We start from the raw sequence: 6,015 nt of genomic DNA on the forward strand, positions 1-6,015 counted from the left end.
CGACTAAACAACAACAACATGCATGCCCTGCAAATGTATCAATGAGAGCTCCTGAAGGGTAGTGCTCAGGGTAGGGATAATCAATATGGTGCTCTACAGATGTTGTTGGACTCCAGTTCCCATCATGCCTGACCATTTGCTGTGCTGGCTGGGGCTTTGCTGTTGGAAGAGAAGAGGACCGTCTGTCCTAGGCTGATAACTCTTCTTTATAGCTATTTTGAGAAATAAAATGACCACAACAGTGCTCTTTTGGTCATTTAACCTTAAATGTACCTAGACGTGAGCATTGGGACTGCCGAAATGGCACATGTGACCCTCCAGGTGTGGTTGACTCCAAATCCCATCCACATGGTTATGCACAGCCAATGGTAAGGGATTATGAAAGTTGTAGCCAGCAACATCTGGGTACCGCAGTGTGTGACTAGCCCTACTTTCCAACGTGCTGAATTTTACCCCCCACCTGATACAATCTGAATTGGCATCTTTCACCTTCTTTTTATGAGGACTTACAGAAGATTTCCACACAATTAAACTCATGACTGACGTACATGCTCATCCTTTTAACAGTACCCCAAAATTACAATTGGACTCCCCACCCCCTTACCCATCCAACCATAAGAAAAGAATACAAATGTGTGCATATAGGCATTAGAAATGCTGATTGATGAGGGAACAATCAACAGAGGCTGAGCTGGAAATTTGTTCAATGGGAGAGGAATGAATAGGCCTAATGACAATGTATGTTTTCTGTCTAAAATCAGTATTAGGAGAAGGGAAATGAAGATTGCCGCTTGTTCCTCAGGGACATACATTTCACATGATGCAGTTGGGGGGGGGGAAGTATTTGCTTATCTATATGTAGCTTCCAAACCTCAAACCCTATTGTCTAGAATAATTGTGGTCTGTCCTTTTTTTTTTGAAGAAAGTGAGATGCAGCCCAGAAGGTGAACCTATTGATTTCAAATACAGGCTGATACTAGTGGAATTTCTTTTGTTTTCCTTCTCTGAAGGAAGTAAATACGGTTAAAACAGAAAAGAGTGAAGCCCTACAAATGCAGGCTATTTAATATAATTGTGAATAGATCTAACTACTGGTCAGGGTAGTTTTCCCTGGTTTTTCATTCGACTAGAGGGCAAAACTCATATCCTGGCCAAATTTTAAAGGGTTCCAGGATTGAGAAATTAGCCCTGAGCAGAGGGAAGAAACACTTACTTCCTGAAATGCTGGCCGCGGTGAGATTAAGTAAGGAAAATCCCATACCTCATCTACTTCTTTACACCCTTCCTGTTAATATACATGCACTCCTCTCCTGGTCTCTCAGAAGAATGTCATTCTTTGGCAGCCAAGCCAAGGGATTTCTTCTTATTGCTTCCAGGCCCTTGACTGGATCTTATGATTTCATGGGTTTTCAGAAATAAAAGAAGTCAGAAATATATCTTTAGAACATCTTGTTACTTGGATTTAAACAAATTGCATTCACTTCCAGTAATCTGTGAAGTCCCATTCCTAACTTGTGTCTAAAATAGTTTAGCACACACCCCATTCATAATGTTATATCACTTTAAGTATCCAATGTACTTTGGTAATCCAGATGAAGGTTGATGAACTGCCATTCTGTATTAGCCGAGACCACTCAGAGAGAAGGTGCCCAAAAAGAAGTTTTTGAATAAGGTTGGTCTACGTAGCCCTGACTTGTCCAGCCTCGTGCCTGCCAGATGTTTTGAACTACAACTCCCATCAGCCCTGGCCAGTATGGTCATGTTGGCTGTAGCTGATAGGAGCTGTGGTCCAAAACATCTGGAGGGCACCAGGTTGGGCAATGCTGGCCTAGCCCAACACCACTAGTGTACAGTGGTACCTTGGGTTACATATGCTTCAGGTTACATACGCTTCAGGTTACAGACTCCGCTAACCCAGAAATAGTACCTCGAGTTAAGAACTTTGCTTCAGGATGAGAACAGAAATCGTGTTCCGGCGGCGCAGCAGCAGCAGGAGGCCCAATTAGCTAAAGTGGTGCTTCAGGTTAAGAACAGTTTCAGGTTAAGACCGGACCTCCGGAATGAATTAAAGTACTTATCCTGAGGTACCACTGTATTAAATTGGTATACCATGAAAAGTTAAAACAATATTGACATGAAAATGGAGATGGGGTTTTTTTTAAGCCCAAAGGGCATTAGCTGAAAATGAGTATTTTACTCTGCAGTCTCAAGGCCAAATACGTAAATCATGTTTGCATCAGGGGGAGGTTCGGGGGGGGGGTATTTTGTATTTCAGGCAATTCTCAAAAATGCTTACAGCATAACCCTATGCATATTTCCTTGAGCATCATTCTCACTGTGTTCAGTAGCCCTTGCCCTCAAGGCATTAGATTGTAGAGAGTTGCTGGTCATTTTAACTGGCTACTGTACAGAACCACAACTGGAGTCAGCTGAAAATTCAGGTTACTCAAAGAAGCACAGTGGCTGTATTTCACGTGCTGCACATTACGGATGTCAGGGGTATTCTTCAACATTGCACAACGAGTTCCTGTCCTCCCATGTTCTCATACGACTAAACAAAATGAGTTATTGGTGGTTAAAAATAACTGTACAGAACCAAACCTATGCACTGGTTACAAGCTACAGAGGCTTCTGGCTACAAATCTATTGTTAGTCTTGTTAGTCTTAAATATGTACTAAATATTGCAAATGTTTCATACATATAATGAAAGCTCAAAGAATAGTTTTCCAAGAAAATGGCTTATGAGATGATTCTGTCGTCACCGGAATTGTTAATTAAGCACCAAATAAAAATGACCCTTTTATTTTGGAGGGCACAAGGACAGGGCTTAAATACCGATATAGTGTGAGCATAAGAAAGCTTTGAACATTACCTCTTGTGCATAATCCGCTTTTCATAGAGTTTAATTTTTCTCTTGCTTCATCAGTTCCAAATAGAGCGGTCACCTCCATTAATAATATCCCTCCATTATTTTATTTAACAAATTCAGAATACCAAGTCCCTTATACATACGCTCCAACATTTCTCTAATGAAAATAGGGACATCCCATTCCATAATGATAATTTTACTATTTATACCCCACACATCTTACTTACCTTACATTTAAAAAAAACCTTCCCTATATAGGATTGCCTTCAGATGGCTCAGGGATCGGATAACTCCATACCCCCCAACAATTCTCCAATGAAAATAGGGACATCCTACCATACCCTCCAACATTGCTTCAAAGGAAATAGGGATGTCCTTAGAAAATGTGGGACATTCCAGGATCAAATCAGAAACCGGGACAGCTTCTCTAAATCAGGGACATCCCTGGGAAATAGGGACATTTGGAGGGTCTACTTATATCAGGATGAGCAGAATGTAGAATGGGATGTAGTGGGATTTCCAGCAGAGTTCCAATGGTTTCTGAATCTAGTAGTTTACTGATAATGAATTAAAACACAAGGGTTGGCTTTTGTTTAATGCTATACCATTGCTGCCTTTCTCCTAATTGCTTAACTCTCAACCCCAGTGTCGTTCATCTGTAAAATAGAGAGTATAAATCTGTTGCCTTTGACCACATCTTCGTGTTATTCTACTGGACAGTTTTAGAGTTTGGTGTTAGAATCCCTGACTTGCAGTAACTTCAGATTTTACTCCAGATTTTCACATTATGCTGATGTATGGTTTATAAATGTAGTAGGTACTTGGCTCCAACTCCCAAGACACACTTTTACAGCTGACATTGCCCTTTCTATTACTGTCCACCTGGCTCCAGTTAGCAGATTTCAACATTCCATGGAAAAAAATAAAGCAAATCATATAGGACTGAAATCTGCCCACCTCTGTGTTATATGATGTTGGGCATCTTTAAGGGGATCTGTTCAATGTAGGACAGCCCAGGTAGAATGGGAACTGAGCAGGAGAGCAAACAGCCATGCACTGTGGAATTTTGAAGGGATATTTACTGAGACTTTTTGTGGAAGCCCAAACAGATACAGTGGTACCTCGTGTTACATACGCTTCAGGTTACAGACTCCACTAACCCAGAAATAGTGCTTCAGGTTAAGAACTTTGCTTCAGGATGAGAACAGAAATCGTGCTCCGGCGGCGCAGCAGCAGCGGGAGGTCCCATTAGCTAAAGTGGTGCTTCAGGTTAAGAACAGTTTCAGGTTAAGAACGGACCTCCGGAACGAATTAAGTACTTAACCCGAGGTACAACTGTACTGGTGGACACATGGGCATCAGAGTGGTAACCCCGCCCCCAAGCCGAATCACCAGATCCACCAATAAAGACCCATGCCTGTGATTGTTCCTGCCATTTGCACAAAAATGAGCAGGTGACCCAGTGAGCTTCATTTCTACCATGATAACCTATGCTGTCAAATTGAAGCTTTTTCAGTCAATATTTCCTCTTTCTACCCTTCCTGCTAGCCTAACAAGTTATTGGATGAGAGCGTTAATGATTAATTGGGGTGGGGGATTTGAAGCAGAATATAAGCTGTTCCCTGACACAAGTGTTCAAAATGTGCCTTTTTTTCATCAAGCTGGAGGGGTTTGTGGTGGTATACAATTCCCTGTACTCTGAAATCAACTTTATCTTATTACATTTTATTAAAGCCTACCATTTTACATTTAAGCTTTTCAAAAATATTAGCAATGGTCCTTTAAGGCTGCAATCCTAGACTCCGTAGCTAGGGAGTCTATTTAACGCAATGGGAGTTATTTCCAAGTGTTCTTGGGATTTTGCTTTATGTGATGCTATACACAATATAGGCCATTTTATTGCAGTTCTTTATTGATTTTATTTATTAAACCTCTCAGCGTTCAATAAATCTTTGAAGTCATTAACAGCAGTAGAGTAAAAAATAATGTATAGAACTAGCATCAAGAGCTTCTTAGTGTTGCTAAGCTCAATGTCTTCAATGGACTGCGTAGAGAGGTTTGCACTCTGAACAGGGAGACGTGGGTTCAATGGCTTACTCGGCCATTAAGCTTCCTGGTGTTGATCTTAGGCCAGTTACCATCCCCCACTTCATCCTCACAATAATCCTGTGAGGAAGGCTAGCCTGACGAACCTTATAGGATTGTGAGGATAAAAAGGAGGAGGGGGCACATACTGTATCTGCCACTCTGAGATTCTAAAACAAAGGTCAGATGAAAATGTATGTGATGGTTTACTTTGGGATAACAGTTTCAATAAATACAATTCTTAATTTTCAATTAATTTTTGACCCTTAGTTATCAAACAGGTTATCGTTAAGTGCTTACCTCCTCAGGTTGGTGGAAAAATCCAAGTCTCCACAGCCCTTGTTGCTCAGTATGAACCACCCCTCTCTTATTTTTGCCAGCTAATGCAATCGTTCCTGATTAAATCCATCTGCAGTTCTTCACGTCTCAGAATGGAACTGCAGGATCAGCAAGCAATGTACAACTTTGAAGATACGCCCATGCAATTAAATTGGCATATCTATCATTTCACCCATGTTTTCAAAGGAACGGTTATGTGCTACCTGTTGTTACCTTGCAAAGCAGTACTCAGTCTTCTGCTGGAAAGTACAGCTTTTATTTTGTTGAACAGTTCCCAGTACTAACGCATGGTCTCTGTGGTTAGTCAACACTAAGACAATACATTTTTCTTGACAAAGGGAGGGAGAGTGTCAATGTCTGTGTAGAATAACTATACGGCTGACCTTCAACTATTCCCCCTTCCAACCAATCAGGGTTGCAATGATTATTCAATTAAAAAACACACCGGGTAGTACTCAGCTAAGTATTACTCAGAATAGACTTATTTAAATTAATGACCCTAACCTAGTCATGTTTGATAATTTCAGTGGGTCTACTCTTGAGTATAACTTTGAAACACCCCATTATGTATACATGCACCATCATAGAGAACCTCCAGACAGGCTTCAGAGTGGTTTCTTCTGCAAGGCAGGGAGACTGGTAGCATTCGTGAGTCCAACGCATATCCCTGCACCCCACTATCCAACACACCTATACACTATATGAATTGGATTTTGGTCCA

At 41.1% G+C, this 6,015-nt stretch overlaps 1 long non-coding RNA gene across 1 annotated transcript; it reads left to right on the forward strand.

Annotated features, from left to right (window-relative positions):
• Positions 1–225: 225 nt before the first annotated feature.
• Positions 226–5,766, forward strand: LOC310713285. The gene is made up of 2 exons (XR_014529186.1): positions 226–368; positions 5,336–5,766. It is a non-coding gene; the product is annotated as an uncharacterized lncRNA (long non-coding RNA).
• The last annotated feature ends 249 nt before the right edge of the window (positions 5,767–6,015 follow it).

This window comes from Podarcis liolepis (genome assembly GCF_965112155.1).
Source record: "Podarcis liolepis genome assembly, chromosome: 8".
NCBI classification, from domain to species: Eukaryota; Metazoa; Chordata; class Lepidosauria; order Squamata; family Lacertidae; genus Podarcis; species Podarcis liolepis.